Here is an 18,180-nt window from a genome sequence, read left to right on the forward strand (position 1 = left end):
TAAAAATGTGGCTAAAATCAAGTTTGAAAAAATAGTTTGAGTGATGTGGCATTGGATCGAAATTAAAATTTGACTTTAAAATGGTGGTTATCTGTTTTTACAAATGAGCTTGATATATGATATGCTCTATAGACTCTAGAGTCTCTCTCATTCCTCAGTGCAGCACGATGCTCAACAAACATATCGGCCCACCGGTGTGAGTTGTCCAATTAATAACTGTTTTATTAAGCTGCAGAAGGTGTTCCTGCTTGTGTGTGCATGTGTATGTTTGTTAAGGTGTGTGTTTACACCAAAGGGGAGGTTCGTGAATGTAATTAAACAATATTGCTTCCTACCTGTGGCCTGTCAAGGCCATTTTTATGATTTGGAGCTAATCCATAAGGAAGTTTAACATTGATTTTTGCCATGCATGGATATGTTACACCAGAATGCAGAGTAGCAAAATGCTCTTCATTATTTTCATAAAACAAATACGATCACAGAAGGGAGGGGTTTTGGATTTGATTTCTCACCTCTTCTCATTCATGTTCCACATCACAGAGTCGATGTCTTGTCAGCTCTAGAAGCTTCCCGACACAAGTAATCAACCTTATGGTGTTAGACAATTTAGGAGTGACTTTAGTTTTTACCTCATCTTCAAGGTAGAAGCCAATGGAAGTTTAATTTTACTTTGCTTGACATGCAGATTGCTGTCCATGCGTGTCATTGTCATTCAAATATTTTAGTACATGAAATAAAAAATTATATATGCAACATATCTATTTTGGGAGGGGGCTTTGTTTGTTTACTTTTGCCTTTAAAGACACAAGACGTACAACTGATTGTACGTCTTTTTAATCAAACATCTTACGCAGAAGGTCTTCTCCTTTTATTATGATTTATGGGATGATAGTATGCTAATCCCAAAAAGTTCACTAACTTTTTTCTTGCCACCGCACGGGCACGGTTTACATTTATCAAAATCTTGCATCATAAATGCAGGTTTACAAGGCAGAGTGGGCTGCGGAAAGTGCTGTGTAAATTTCCACTGTAGTTAGCTAAGATGCTGTCCTAGACACATTAGTCTGCAGATGACTGGCGGGTAATAGGAAAGCATAGCAGCTCATCCATGGACTTTTATTGGCCTTTATGATTTTCATCAGCAGTTATTAGTAACAGTGCTGACCAATCCACTGTTTGGTTTGATGGGCTGTGAAGTCTTTATTGGCTCCTTTGGATTGCTTGATGAGGTGCACAAGAAGTTTTCCACTCAGTGTGCGTTTCTATAGGTCTGTAGCAAGTGGTGGCGTTGCAGAAATGGCTGTGGATGCGCTTGTGTGTTTTATGTTTCAGGCATGTTGCTGACGGTGTTATCCAGCAGACGGACGGGCCTCATGCATCAACCGTACGCATGAAATACATTTTGATCCGATCATGGGCATGCAAATGAATTCCCGACATTTCTAAAATTGGTCAAAAATGTTCGTACTCAAAGAAGTTTGTGGGTATGAGGCGTGAAGTCGTGAATCAAAAAAATAATACAATTTCAACAGAAAAGAGTTAGTGGTACTGTAAATATGTTTTGTTTTAGGACGGACTGGATCAGAGAGGTGTGCTTGGACTCTTTTTGAAGACTTAGTACTTGGAGACTGCTGAATGACTTGAGAACATTCTTTGACTCATACCTTTCTGGTTCTGTGTCCACTAGCCTGTCTTCCTGTGTGGTTCCAAGACCATGAATCCTTGCATCGGACTATAACAATATTAAATGTCCTGGATAAAAAAGGCAAAAGAATTGAAGAATGAAGCCCAGTTTGGATCAAAAGGTGGTTGGGGAAAAATGAAATGAGAAGCACAAACTGAAATTCAGCAATGAAATCCTGCGTTGCTGACATCATTCTTAATTGATGACAAAATACCCCAACATTTTTACATCTGCGCATACCCATTTGTGCCCAGCTAGGTTTCCCCCCATTTAGAATACTCCCCAAATCAGTTCTCCTCCTGCAGTTTTAGCTATAGTTGTTTCAGTGGCAGCTCATTTACACTGGTGTGAGGAGGGCATATGAAGCGCATCTTGTCTCAACCTTAAAGTGCGACAGCCACTGGCTGAACAGCAATGGATTACATTACAGAGGCAAACGTGACTCTACAGAGAGCAATTAAACAGTGTGACACGCTTTGTTTCCTCTAGTGATCCAGTAAAGTGGATTACAGAGCTAAAGTGACATTGGAGAGTTATGGACACTGGGCTGGTGTGCATTATGCCCGGGAAACGTTGCTTTTCCAGTGCAAATGCTGATCAGTTATATTATGTGATTTCCCTCTCGTCTCAGAACCAGAAAATGTGATCACAACTCGCTCCCAGCAGTCATGTTTGAAACATGATCAGCTGCGTCTCATCCCTCTGTCACAATGTTCTCCATCCTCTGGCAGCACAAAAGATCAACAGGGATCAAAGTCATTTGAAACAATGGGAACTGTGACTTCATTTATGTGTACGTTAACGATTTGCTCATTTAGTTTGAGTATTTGTAGCTGGCATGCCTGTTCGTGATTGACGTTTCTGTGTTTGAAGAACCTGTTACAAATAAATACATTGTCACTGAGTCAAATAGAGGTGCACACAAGAGTCATGCATTCCTGAAGTAAAGGTGGAATAATGGCTGGACATTTGTGAAAGCTGCAATCCTACAGGTCTGATGAAGGATTCTAGGTCCATATGGAGGAGTGAATCTATGTAGCAGGGGGATCATGTCTCCCGAGAAGATCCCTGATGGATGAGGTTATCCCTTACTGTGCCTGCACCGTCGCTGGATTGGCCCGCAGAAGGCAGTAGTACATTGAAGCAAGACAATGCGTTTGAAGTATATTAACCAGTACTGGTTAAGTGGAAGATTATGGTGGAACAATCATTTTATAATGTCTTTCTTTGCTACAGTAAGACCTTCTAACATTACTCTGTGCTGATGGACAGAGACAAAGAGGAGACATCATTAAGTCGGCAGAAACAGGGATTGGGAAACATTTCATTGCTAGTGACTCTGAAATTATAATTATGGAGTTGACAATAATATAATTGAAAGCCCAGATCTGCAAGGCCAAATATCCACGATGTAAACGAGCTTGATCAGGACCTTGTGACAGCAAAATGGTGTTATTGACTTCTGATGTGACATGTTGAATCAAAATCCCTTTGGATCAGCTGCATCTGTCCATGTATCTATGTACATCAGGCCCCACTTGCACCTAGCAGATATTCTACTATTTTCTATTTTGACTGACACAGTTCAGTCACAGGATTTACATGTAGAATGTCTAGTCCAAGTCAGAAAAGCTATCATTTTAACAAGATGTTGTAATGATACAACACAAAAAACAGCCAAGACTAAATGAGTCATGTTCTAAAAATAAACAGACAAGGAAATGACTATAACAAAAGGACTAACCCCTTTATTTGTCAAATGTATATTGACCTTTCATTCATGTCATGTTCATAGTTTAAACTTTAAATTTTAAATGTTGTGTTCAGTAATTTACAGATTTCCACTGTTAAATTAACTATTTTTGCTGCTTTGCTTTTATGTAGCATTTGTATGCAATTGAACCGTTCACTTCATTGACTTTCTTTCACAGTGTAAAAGTAAAGTTTGATATCATTGATATCTTGAGATCTTAAATGGAATGAGAGCAGACATGTTGTGTATGTAACACAGAGATCTTGTTGTGCTCTCTTTCTATAGCCTTCTGACAAACACACACACAGACAGAGACAGACCCACACACACTCCGAGTGGATTACATTTTGATGCTTAGGGACCTCAGGGGAACGGAGAGTGATAAATAATGAAGGGATAATAATGAATGGAACTGAGCTGCTACTAAGAAAGAGTGGCCAGGATCAGTAGAGGAGAGGATGCAGTGAATGGTTCTGGTGTGTGATTGTACAGGGCTCATCCACCCCTCTAAAGCTGATGAGCGTATATGTAACAGCAAGACCCCAGGCCTCTGAACACCTCCATATGCCCAAATCTGTTTTTTTCCTTTTCTTCCTCTCCTGCTGTTGTTGCCATCAGCATCAGGTGAGCCAAGTGTGGTAGCAGACTGAGTAGTAATCTCCCTCCCTCACTCACACACACATCGCGCCCTTGGGTGTTGACTGGGATGCAGGCCTAGCTGATACAGATTTGCCAGAGAAGTCCCAGCACCAGGCCAGAACCAAGCCAACAGGACATAGCAGTGTGTGTGTGTGTGTGTGTGTGTGTGTTTGCGTGAGTGTGTGTGTGTGCCAAACTACTTAGAGTGATGGAATGTAAGATAGACCCATTCTAACGGCAGCCAGGAAAAACTGGCCAAGCCCAAATAGTTCCACTGAGGATGAGCTGGAGTCAGACTCTTTGGCCAAAGTGTGTTTTAGAAGAAGCTTCATTTGCCTGATTGCCGTATCTGGACCATTCTGAACTATATGTTGCAATTTACTATTATGGATTTTATTGCCGTCACAAATTTCACATAAATGCAACCGATCCCTTGTACAGTGACTCATGGAAAGTGCTCGGCTTTACTGGTTGCTGGAATAAAGGGTACGTTCAAACCAGTCATGCTTGTAATGGTTTAATACGTCCACCTGTTTGTTTCTGCAATTTAACCGAGTTTCTGTGGAATTTGGTGAACTAAGTAACACCTGATTGGTTCTGTTGGCCCACTTATGTATCGACTATGCTTTGCTTTGGAATGCCCCTGCAAAGACAGATTTGACTTATTCGCTTGGTCTATTTGCAGGGACTTTTGTCTTTGCGCCTTCTGATACCTCCCTCTGGCTGTAGTTGGTCCAAATTAAAACAGGGGGCCGTTGTATCAGAGGTGAGAAGCCAGCAGGCAGAGAGCTCAGCTTTTGTTCGCTTCATTTATTCATTCATAAACTCCCTCTGCTGTTAGTGCAACACGTCTAAACTCTACATTTTTGGAGTAAGCCCCCCCCCCCGCTCTTATTTATCATCTGCTTCTCCGTCTCCCCTTCTCCATATTTCTAAATAAATTATGGCTACAGTCAGCTCCTCACTTCATCAATTGTAAGCCTTTTTCATTTCTGCCTCTGCTTACTGGTGACTTATTACCATTCTGCGCCCCCTACCAGCACAAAGAGACATAAAATACTATGTTCAAAAGGAAAACAATGCACACTGTGTTCCAGAACATGTCCACTGGCATCCTTTAGTCTTACCTCTTTTGCAGCATACTGGAGCTGAAATCCATAGCTTTCTCGACTTTTTGATTTAGTTATGCTTAAGAGTTATTTTGCCACTTCTCCAATTTATTAACCAATTTGCATCAAATTTGGTACATGTTTTAAAAAATGTCTAAAAAGTTAGTTTTTTGGTTTCCGGTTCCATGAGCAGATTTAATGCACATATACAGGTGCAGCTCAATGAATTATAATATCGTGGAAAGTGGAGTGGAAGTTAATTTATTTCAGTAATTTAATTCTAATGTGTAAACTCTCATATTTTATAGATTCATTACACACAAGTAAAATATTTCAAGCCTTTATTTGTTTTAATTTTGATGATTACAGCTCATGACAACTCCAAATTCAGTATCTCAGAAAATTAGAATATTGTGAAAAAGTTCAATATTGTAGACTCAGGGTGTCACACTCTAATCAGCTCATTAACTCAAATCACCTGCTGAGGTTTCCTGAGCCTTTCAATTGTCTCTCAGTCTGGTTCAGAGATGCACTTGTAGTATGAATTCTAAGATGGATTGCAGAGATTCAGAGACAGACTTTAGGTTGGTCAGTCTCAGCCAGTCTGCATCATTGTATCACCTTGTGTATTTTGACGCAGACCTATATTAGGTCAGGCATTTGAATTATTAAAGCTACAGATTTAGAGGCATGTACAGCCTTGGTAGAGCTTGGTGTTGTTTTCAGTTTGACCATTGAAATATTTACCCATTTATTAATATTTTATAATAATATAGAATAATAATGATATTTATAACATTGCCGTTCAAACTCATGTCGCACCAAATAAAAGATAAAATAAAAGTAATGTTTACTCCTAGTACTTTTACTACTACTAGCACTATATTGTAAAATAACGTGTAGAACTTTCAAAGTACAAAATATGTTCTTAATGTACCGTGCATATATTTTGTACTTATTTATACACAGACTTTCACAGTCATTACTTGGGAAGTTGATGCATAGCCCTTACTACGTATGCACCTCTCACTAGAAGAACAATGTGTTGTTTTTATTTGGACTTGGTACATTTTTAGTACTGCTTAGTAGACAGTGCTTAGTCCAAAGGATGAGGTACTTTACACTTTAACTTCAACTTACTACATAATGCACATCACTGAGCAACCGTTTAGAAAATATAATAGACTCCCTTCACTAATATTCTGTAAAAGTAGTGGTGATAGCAACCAATCCTCTCTTCTTGGAGATGTTGAATCAGATTTGACCTTTGGCCGTTTGGTGACTAAAATACATGTTAAAGCCATTTGGTAAAGGTTAGAGATACTTTCCTTTCACCTGTTAAGATCATTTTTTGTGCAGATTTAAAGGGTTTGTAAGACAAAATCAATTCATTTGAAAGAATTTCATTTATCTTCTGGAATGCTTAACATGCAAATATTGCCAGCATATCCCATTACTGCAAAATGGCTTGTGCTTTACATCTTATCTCTACATTGCCAGTGAGCAAGCATATACTCATATCATTGAATATAAGTCTGTAAATGTGTTCATACTGTTTGTATAAATTCAATCTCTACAGATTATCCCTATAGACATGTTATGTGAAAGACAAGTGCCATTTCGAGCGCTTTGATGTTTTCCAAGTCATTTTTATTCATATTCATCAATTCTGTGATACAAGCTATTAAATCTTATTGTACAAGTGTCTGCTTTTATATTCACTTTTGCTTTGCTTCTGTAATGTGTATATTGTAGAGTTATAAATGTACAAATAAGCGACACACATAGGCAGGGTTGGCCCATTACTGCACAATAAGGTATAGTTTACATGTTACATCTACATAGCAGAGCATGAACATCATTAATTATTAGTCTGTAATGAATGTTATGTACTGTACATGTATAGTCATACTGTTTTTGTTGTTGTGTGTGTCTTGTATGCTATGTGAAAGACAAATGTTGTGTAGAATACTTTGGTGTTTCATTGGTGATACTTCATCTGGAAAGCAGCATCCATGTTACTCACTGGTGGATGGATGGATGATGATGTGTATTGCTTTATTAATAGAGATGGATTTAGCACCTTGTTTACATTGCAATTCAAGTTCAAGATTCATAGTATATGACACACAGTATCCTCACTGTGTAGCATTTCTATCAAATGCTTTACACACACTGATGGCAGGAACAAGCCATGCAAAGAGCCAACCTTCACATCAGGGCCACTTAAGGGTTCAATGTGTCGCTAACAACAGCAACTCTACTTTTACTGTTTCTTCTTGTTGCATTGCATTCACTTGACTTTTGGATGCTTCACTATTGCTATCACTACTGATAATCAGGGTTGCACACATCATCCTCCTGAGCTCATTTTCTTTCTTTTTCTTTTCTTTCTTTCTTTCTTTTTATTTATTTATTTATGAGAGCAATCCTTTTCTAGTAGCGCAATCATTTGAGCTGTAAAACGCCAGAGAATGAGCCCAAATATACCTGGACTGAGCCCCTCTGACGAGGGAGTGCTTGTTGCACTCTTCCCCCTGGTGTAGGGCAGCTGAGAGAGAGAGTACACCTTTGTTTCTCTCTCCAAGAGCATGGACATCTTTGTCTGAGCAGAGAAGTTAAGTGCAGTGTTTTTTCAGAACATTAGGTCATATCACTTAGACATCATGTATGTCTCATCTAACAGACAGTGCTGGTCTATGCATTCAGTTTGGGCAATTTCTGCTCAAGTAACTGGCACGATGATTCAATGAAAAGCTTTTTCTCATTATCACCGATTAAGCTCCGTAGTCCGCAGGCAAGTGGCTGCATACACAGAAGCAGAGACAGAAATTCAACAAATAGCTTTCATTTTAAAAGAACACCAGAGATAACCAGAAGTCTGTGCTGTTCATTTGTGTTTGCAAGTCAGCTCACCGGTGAATTCTAATCACCAGTGAATTACTGCTACTGGACTGCTTTGACGAACAACTGGTGAGGAACAGGAGGACTTAAAGCAGTTCATTAGAGAAGATGGAGAGCTGTGTATGTTTTCTTTTTATTCATAAGGCTCACGGCAAGGCCACCAATTCACTCTCTCCGGTTGTGTGTGAGTGTGAGTACGTGTGTCTTTGTGTTTGTGTGTGCATGCATGTGTGTGCGTGTGCCAGCGCACAATAATAGGTTGACAACTGCTCCATTGTACTTTGACAAGACAGCAATGTTATACACACTGTTGGTTTTTGTCCTGCTGTTAGGCTGCTGCGATAAGGAGTCGGTTTATTTTGAAAAAGGAGATGATGAGGGAGAGGAAACAGGGAGAGTGGGGTTAAAGAATGAAAAAAGATAAAGTGAAGAAGAAGGAAGGAGAGATTGAAATACTAGTCATACTGGACAGTATTACCACCAAGCCATTCTCACAGAATAAACAAAGACTCAAACTCAAAAAACTAATTCCATCACATGATACTATTGAAAAATCACATTTGAGATCTGGGGCTGAATTACCCAGGTGTAAAACACGCACGCACGCATGCACCCATGCACACGCACACACACACATACACATACACATACACGTACACACATACACACACACACACACATACTAACTAACCAAATCTGCTGCAGTTTGTGGAGAGATTACAATCCACTTTGTGCATTACAATAAAAATCTTGATGATATCACAGATATGATGTGATGCAGAAGTATTACTGTAAAGTAACCAACAGTGGAAATGTTTCTGAACATAGTTTAATAATCTGCAGTGGATTTTTGTTCCTTTCCGATGTATATACATGGCATATGAGAGAGGAGGGAGGAAGAGAAGCAGAAGGGTACAAATCACTAATGATTGGTTGTGAATGTGCACAATGTGAGAACTGATCTTTTCATGTGGTATTTGAAATGTACAAATGTAATGATGTCTCATTGTATGGAGTCTATCCTGTGCTGAAAACAACACTGTGTTATTTTTTCAGAAACCAAGCCAGGAAGTGGTCCGTGTAAACCAGGAACCATCGCTCTGTTTGGAAACGTGGTGTACAGCGGGCTGCTCAACGAGCACTTCTGGCACTTTGGGGTTCCCCTCGTCACCAGACTGGTCAGTTGTGTCTGTTTCATTTATATCACGGCTCTCTCACGTTAGACAAAAACTCTGCACTCATGTTGTATGTCTGTCTGCTTGTTGCTGATTTGATCTCTCTCGTCAGCTGTTTCCCCCTTTTCGGAGGAATATTCATCACTTATGCATCTGTTAGTATTCAGTGGTAGTGATCTCATTTCGTCTTTGCACACTCCTAAGCAGTAATCAGCATTAGGTCAGCAGGTTCACGTTCATTTTCACCTCTTTCAAAATCTCACGAGTCTAACACAGATCAGAATATTGAAATGGATGCAGAAAGTCTCAAACAGCAGATGCCCCCGAACAAAAATTTACATTCCAACATCAGCACATATTTAGTTTTGCAATCTACGGTTTGTGCAAACAAGGAGGGCTCTGATCACGTAGAGTATGTCATCATCCACTCGTGGTTCCATCTTTCAAATGCTGACTCAGCAGGTTTGAGTTGCCGCTAAGCTGGTTGGCAGTGCATTGACTCGCCTGTGACTCTGAGACTCAGCATGGCGTTAGGATGCAGGAGTGTGTCTGAAACTTGGACCTTGGTGAACCTGACTTTCGACTCTCTAAGGTTGAGTCACCACAATTCTTTGAATCGGGGCTGTTTCTGACCGTTATATTGTTCTCGGCCAGACATGCACCCACACACAAGTGCACAACCAAAAGCCACACTTCCAACCAATCATAACACCGCCATGACTCATTACTACGCTCTTTGGATCTTGTCAAGCAACAATGTGTGTTTAGATCACCCATGGATTAAGAAAAAATGTCCCTGTATATTTGATTTGACTTACCACTTCGCTGCCGCCCAAAGTGTCTTGGTCCTCTCTGTTATTGCAGAAAAAGGCGGGGACACACACACCGTTGTCATGTCCTGTCCTTCCAATACTCCCTTCTAGGATGAGCCTTATAAATAATTAACTGGGTTTAAGCATCTAACCAAACTAATGCAATATTAGTGGTATTCCAATTAATTTTGAGTTAAGCTCTAATCTCTTACATGTCACTTTCTGATTGCTTGGCCCTGTTTTATTGAGCTGCTGATAAATGTTATATTTGATAGATATCGATGTTGTCTTCCCCTGTCAGGATATAGAAGAGGATATTTGCTGCCTCAGTCTGATTTCTTGTCCGTGAACTAGACACACACACACACACATTGCTTAATGCCACAAGTAAAAGGGATGTTACCGAAAATATAACAGTCATCTTTGCTATTTGTGTATCTTGTGCATTCAGATAATTAACCGCTTTTTGAACACTGTAAATCACTTCTAGTATCAAACGTGAAATCGTAGGGACCTTCGCAAAGTCTAGCGGGGAAATCTGGAACATTTATCTTAAACATTGTGAATATTTAAATTGACCATTCCTCTACAGCGGCTGATATCATCAGAAATTATTATGAGCTTCATCATTCATGTATTATTGATATTGATGCTCTGTAGCACACGCACGCACGCAGGCACGCATGCACATACATACGCATACACACACACACCACACCAAACACACATAGACACAGTTTTAAATGATTCAGTGCATGCAGCTGCTACATGTCATGCAGCTGCTACATGTCATGCTGCTTTATAACACAGATATCAAACGGATCTGCTGGATAGGACCCTCATAATCTCCATTTTTTGAAGATTTGTTCTTCATACACAATGGCCTCAGATCTGTGAGATTTGAACTGCATGATAAAGAAAATGATTCATCCTCAGAGCGCAGAATAAACTCATGACAGGTGGGATACTGCCACTCGTAACTTCCATGTACACTTTGCATTCAGACGTAATCCTTATCTTGCATGTGTTTTAAGAATACAATCTGCCCCTGCACTGAAACATGGATAGTGGAGATGAAGCTCATCTATGGAGCAAGTAGGAAACATAAGCCAACTTTCAACCGACCCACTGAGATCTAGTCACTGTGCTGCAGAATCTCAGGTAATAACAAACGCTTCTTAATGTCAGGTGTAAGTGTGAGACCTGACATCATCCTTTGAGCACGAGCTGTAAACGCGGCCGTAACGTTTGCTTTTTCATTACACAGCATAGTGTTTCCCATCATAGCCTTAGCTGATATACTGTAGGTGCATGGTGACCACTTCTCCTCTGCTCAGTCTACAATCTTCAAGAGCCTCTACTTTGCATAGTTTTAATGCTTAGAATTCTCTTTTTGCCACAACATTGTTATTCCCACATGGATGTAAAGAGCGCTGAACCTGCTTGTCATTCACAAGATATTAAAATCATATATAGAAACCCACCGATCAAATTCTTAGCAGTCCTTTAGGCGCCGTGATGCAGTCATTGGTAATGAAACTCAGGGTTGCATGTTGTCGTATCCATATGCATGAACAGTTCTGCCACAGAGCCTCGCTGTTGTCCGTTTCACTGTACATGTACTCTAGTGCGATTGGAGTCAGAAACATTTATATGAGCCACTGATTTGTTCCTTTCTATGAGTGCCACATAATTAATGAGTTAATTGAAAATGAATTGAAAAGAGAGAGAGAGGAGAGAGACTGCAGCTCGCAGCACTGCACTGCTCCATTGGGTTCATTGTGCACACAGAACTGATGACGACAGCAAACGCCTCTGAAGCTAATAAGGAGGTGTGAGAATATGTGTGTATGCATACAATGTGTGTGTGTGTGTGTGAGACAGAGAAAGAGAGAGTGTGTGTTTTGCTGTATGATTGTATTGTTCTATAAACTTGTGAGCTGGACATAAAGTGCAATATCTTTTTGCAATCCCCAGTGTGCTGAGAAGAGAAACGGCATTACTTTAAGTCTTTTTTTTCTGTCATAAAATCTGCTCACTGAGGTGATATCTTTTGAACCTAGTCTATTTGAAGTATCTTATAATAAAGTGGAAATTCATCAAGCACACTCTTTTGCGCCATAATTGTGCAGAATTTTTCTCATCATGTTTGCAGATGAGAAAATTCTAATCATTGTTCTTCGAATGGTGAGTACAGAGCTGTTAAGGTACAGTGACTTAGACTCACAGTACTCAGAGATAAGCAAAGATAAGTAGTAGTAGTAATTATTTAGGGGGCACAGAATGGTTTGATTTGGCGTTTGAGATTTAATTAGATACATTTCTTTGCACAGTTCCCATCATTGAGGCTTGTAGACATTTGAAGCAAGCAAAAGTCAGCAAGCAACAGCATTGTTTACCCTCTAATTTTGTGGAAAACTGAGTGTGATACCTGCAGAAGCAACCTTGTTTTGGAAAGAAAGCATCAGATCTCTGTTGAAATTAAAGACAATTGATGTTGTGAGCGAATGCACCACTCCCAGACAAGCATGTACTGTGTGTGTGTGTGTGCGTGTGCGTGCGCGTGTGTCTGTGTGTGTCTGTGTTTGCCCTGACTTGTTTACGGTCCCACCAAAACGGGGGAAGGAAAAAAGTGAAATAGAGATGCAGTGTGCAGGAATTTCCTTTTGTAAAGGTGTAATTGGAAATTGGTTTTGTTGCTCATCACCCTCAGACTGCAGCAGGAGAAGCAAATAATCAGCCGGTGTAAAGAGCCGCACGTTCAGTTTCATTCTTGTTCAGTCATTCAGGTCTCATTCACTTCCTTGCTGCATCTAAGCGCCTTCACTAACATTTGCTTGAATTGCAGCCGTATTTCTCCATAAGGAGCGTCAGGTGGAAACATATAGTATCTTAGGTTTTCCTCTCCATTAGCAGGAGGAACATGTTACGTGTAGGATTTATAGAGTAGGCTGGCTTAAAGCAGCCTTTGTCGGTCTGCTGCTGGAGCTTCACGTACAAGGATTTTACCGGTCATCTCATTTGTGAGTTTAACTGTGCAGAGTCTATACAAGGCTGTAACCACGCCCGACACATCCTCCAGGAATCCCTGACCTGGATCGGGATTTTGCTACTGAAATTTTGAATTTCAATGAAGGTTTTTAAGATGCTGTAGTCATTTCTCCACGCTGAATTTGACCAAAATACCTAAAACAAACCCAGATAGGTTTTTCACTTATTTGTCTACAAGCAGCAGCAGAGTAACATAAGGCCTAGAATGTTCCTGCACAGTTTAAGATTATAAAGGCCCTCCATCTAATTGGAATAAAAGACCATTGCAACATGGAGAATCAAACCTAATGGGTAGAAACTGGTTCATTACATTGTGAGAAGAAAATTCCCCCTCATGATTTCAGCCTCCAAATGTACAATTGTCAATGCATCTTTTAGTGAAGTACATCTCCATCTTCTTTCTCCCCTTGTGCCGTTAACACTTCACCCTTTCCCTCATAGTCATCCATCCCGGACACAGTAGCAGTATTTGCCCCAGGGTGGTGTTGGGATGCCAAAATGTGTCCACTTGCTCACCAAAGACACCGCTTATTACAATAAGATAACAACAAAAGCCTCTCTTTTTTGTCCTCTGAGAAAGGGAAGAGCTGCTGAGTTTTTCCAGGTGAGAGATTGCTTGTGTGTTTGGCAGCAGACAGTCAGTCGGGCAATGAGAGAAACTCCAGCAGCAGAGGGAGGAACAGGTAGAGCTGGCAACAGTATGCTCAGAAGGCTTGAGAGAGGATTGCAGGCAGCGTTGAGAACAGCCTGTATTTATTTAGCCAGAGACAGCTGCATGTGTGAGTGTGATCAATAGTTTAGATGGATGATTTTGGTAAAATTGTGGGAATAAAAGTCTTAATCTAAATTTGTGCTGATCACTTCTTTTTGAAATCAAAATGAATGGTAAGCGAGGCGTTCTGCCGTCAGTCTGAGAGCCAAACAAATACTCTACTAATCCCCCAATGGCCTCTACGCCATAAAGTATTTGGTTTGACAACATGTATTTCAAGAATGCAGTTGTAATATATAACATTCTGGCTTGTTGGTATTTCAACAAACAGGAGAGAGTCAACAATCAGCACATGTCTCAAATTGAAAGATTTTGCAGCTCTGGTTGTGTTCTACTTCTCAGATAAGGACAAACTGAGCTCCAAATCTGTGTTACAACATTAACATGCTTGTGCTGTGGCTCAGCTGTCTGCTTTGAATTTTAGGCACTTTGTACATTATGACTTTATCCTCAAAAGCTCTTTTTAATTTTAACATCTAACCATGGCCTAATACTCCATTCCACATTGTACATCCGGGCCTGCACTGCTGTTCTCTTTTTGCAGTAATGACAGTAATTGTATTTGCATGCTTTATCTGTCAGGTTTGAGCTCTAATTTCTGCAATAGCATCGACAAAACAAAGCTTAGTAAACCAAGCTGATGACAGCCTGTGGCTGTGAACCTGAGGCCTCCTCTGCGACCTCCAATGCTGGAACTGGAGCTGGTGCCACCTTGGCACGGCCGCTCCGCAGCATGCATTAATACACGGTTAGGTCCATCAACCTGCACTACATATTAGTACTAGGATACATGGGATACATCAGTACAAACGTCTTTTGTTAAACATGGAAATTTATGTAAGGTTTGTAACCAATGCCAAAAATCTCTCTCTTGAGGTAAAAGCACATTTACATACATTTATCAGAAGGGTGGATAGATTGTGATATGTTGGTGTTGCAGGACCGAGTATGAACTTCAAAGAAGGGCTGAGGACATTGCAGAAAGAAAAGAAAATGAGATTCTGCCAAATATAGCACTTGCAATGAATGCCAAGCTAATTCAGCAAACTGCTGCCTTCTTCAGATCTGTGTACGCTGCAGCCAAAGAAAGATTGTCCGTTAAGAAGCGCAGTCCTCTGATAACACTTCAAGAGCTTAATGGGGCAAAAATGCTCTTGAATCATGGTTCTGGTCACTCATGTGCAGGGATAGTACACCATATTGGACAATAGAATAAAAAGCTGTATGAAACAACTTTCTAGCAATGACAATCTATATTCATAACTGTAAGGACAGTGCATCCCGGGGTTATCCGAACAGTAACAATGGCTTAGAATAAGACTGCTTTTAAGGGCAGACTCCATGAGCTACAGGTCCTGTCTCAAAAAGTGTAGCAAAGACGTTGGGTGATGCTTCTTCTCATATTCAGCTTGTTTTAAAGGAGCAGGGTAGGGGCGAGTTTAATTGGCCACTTGTTTTTATCAGTCAATGGTGGATAGTTTTGCAAACCGGTTACTTAAATAATAATAGGAATATCTGGTGAGATTGTTTAAACCACTCAACAAAAGCCTCTGCAATGTGCACCCCAAGGTCCACACTGCACTTATCCACTTAGAGGGGAAATGTGGGATTCGGCAAAACAGTTGTAACATCCAAAATAGCAACTTGGACCTTCTTTGCCACGCCATGAAAGTTTCGCATTTTTGCTTTTTTTGTTTTGCAGCAGCAAAAGACAATTGCATTAGGTTGGCAGATCATTGCTGGTTCATTTTACAGACTGGTGTGATATGACCTCTATGCTGCAGGACATCAGCCACATTCCTTACTACTGCTTTCCTTAGCCTGATAACTGATTTGGATTCAGTTCATGTTTTTTGTTTTGCAAGGTGGAAATGGGGAACAAAGTTTAACGGAGAGTTTAATGTTCAAGGAAGTGGGCCAAAGCCACAAGAAAGTGTTCAACGTCACATCCAAAACATTGAATTTGAATAACCTGATGAATCATTCGCCAGGTTTACCTATCAATTTTATTAATAACCAGCAAATATGAGCCAAATATTTTGAAACTCATTATCATAATGCAAACTCATCAAATGCAAAATAGGAAATATTGTCGCAATGCCAGTCAGTGGAAATGAGAAAAGAGGTCAGGAACACGTCTATGAAAGATGAATGTGTGTGTGTTATGCAGCTATCGACAGGTTAAAAATGCTCTTTTTGAATTAACCCCGAGAGAATTTTGGGGAATTCATATTGAATGTATCTTACAGCATAGCATTCACTCAGTCAGTCAGTTTGACACAATGTTTTAAACTACAAACATACACACATAAGCACCTCCATCATATTCTGCAGCTGCTGAACGGAAACCTCACTATATGCATGTTTGACATAATCCCTTTGAGATACACTATCAACTAGGACGTCGCTTGTATCACTTACAGCAGACGCATAGACAAACAACTGTGATGCCGTTGAGTTCTGTTCTCAAATACACACACACACACACACACACACACACCCCGTGCTGATGAATGCAGACCCACTACTGTGCCACAAAGGTGTACCTAGACATTTACCCTCACACAGTACTTCATTACCAATACTGGTAATTTTACTGTAGTATTGCAACTTTGGGGGAGTTTCTTCTCTTCCTTCACTTGATTCAGCACTTTTTTATCCCTTTCATTTCTCTGGTGGCTATAGTTACTAATCAAAGTAAGCAGATTAGGATATTACGTTGGACCTGAGATCATAGCAGATCACTTATATCAGATTTTGTTGATTTCACCCATCCGTCTTGCTTTGAGTCATTCCTTCATTCATTCTTCCACTGCTACTTTTCTACATTCCTTCATTCTTATCTTCCTATTTTATCATATTTTGTACATCGTTACTAGGTTAAAATACTTTAAATGAGCTTTATCAATGCCCATTATGTCAGATAATATCCTGAGACATTGTAGCAATGAGAGAATCATCTGAGATTTTTACAATTTTGAAACCCGAACTCTCTTCTTCGTCAGAGTGAATCTGTCAACTTTTGATGCTTCATACATTTACATACATTTTCCTGCAAGTATTTGTTTAGTTTTATATTAAAAACTGCAAATCAACCATAACATACAAATTGAGGGATTATGTTTCGTATCCAAACCGACTGAGTTGACATGTACCTGTTTCCTTGGCTGCACCGCTTCCAGAGGACATCAATTCCGACTATATTTCATTTTATTTTAACACATCTGCATCTCTGTTGACTGACCTGATGTTGACGTCCCCCAACCCCCCCTCCCCCCAGTCTGTCGTAGTCTTTTTTGTATTAGCTCACTCACATACAGAGTCTGGACTAACTTATTCATGACCCAGACCTTGAAATAGCATGACACCAAGATTTGATAGGAAAACGTTCTCTTTTGAGTAGTAGTTGCTAGGGGGAAAAAAAAGAGAAAATGCCAGCCCTTGGTTGTCTCAGTGGGAGCAGCGAGGGAGAGAGGGAGCTAAAGCTGCAAGGGGGGGGGGGCGTGCATACATGTATGTAAATTGACTTATTTCCACCAAGACTTCAATCCAATTTCAGCATAAATAGCTGCAGGAATTTAGAATCTGTGTTAACTGGAAATTAGCTTCATATTTTTGTTTTCACTTTCAATACGTCCTTGTCAGATTAATTGTGCATTGATGTGACTATCCCAAACAAAGGAGACTTGCATCTCATTCAAATAGTAATATTTAAGGCAGCATTGTCAAACTTAAGAGATTTTCCTTAGAATGTATGTCTGCCAGCTATAAGGGAGGCACCAGTTGTTGTGGTGTATTCATGGATTATGGATGTTAAAATGATACATATAACGTCCCAAAGAACTAGAATTTTTAAAATATCACAACAACAAAAAATGTTTAATCCAATTTTAATATGAAAAACAAATTCATCCACATTTATCCTTTGTCCGGTGTAAGAGTTGAAAAGGAGGAAGCGGCCATTAGTCATCCCTCTGTAACATCCCAGTGGAGTTAGGATCACTGCATGTATAGAATATGGATTAGGAATCTCTATGCAGCTTTCCTTCAGGTGCTACGATAAAACAAATATTGTTTGCTCTGCATGTTGGGATGTGTGTGGGATATAATAAGATTTCTTCATTCTTCATTCAGTTTTTAGAGACAATAGCCACCGAATCCTTTATAAGAAATGATAAAATAAGTCCTGTAAGATCAGGATATGTGAACACAACAATAAATGCAATATGTAATGTACTGTAAAGAAATTAATTTTGAAAATAAATATCTCTCGCATCATTT

This window comes from Genypterus blacodes, unplaced genomic scaffold (genome assembly GCF_046128005.1).
Source record: "Genypterus blacodes isolate CSIRO-AG114 ecotype Tasmania unplaced genomic scaffold, CSIRO-AGI_Gbla_v1 ptg000046l_1, whole genome shotgun sequence".
Taxonomy (NCBI): Eukaryota; Metazoa; Chordata; class Actinopteri; order Ophidiiformes; family Ophidiidae; genus Genypterus; species Genypterus blacodes.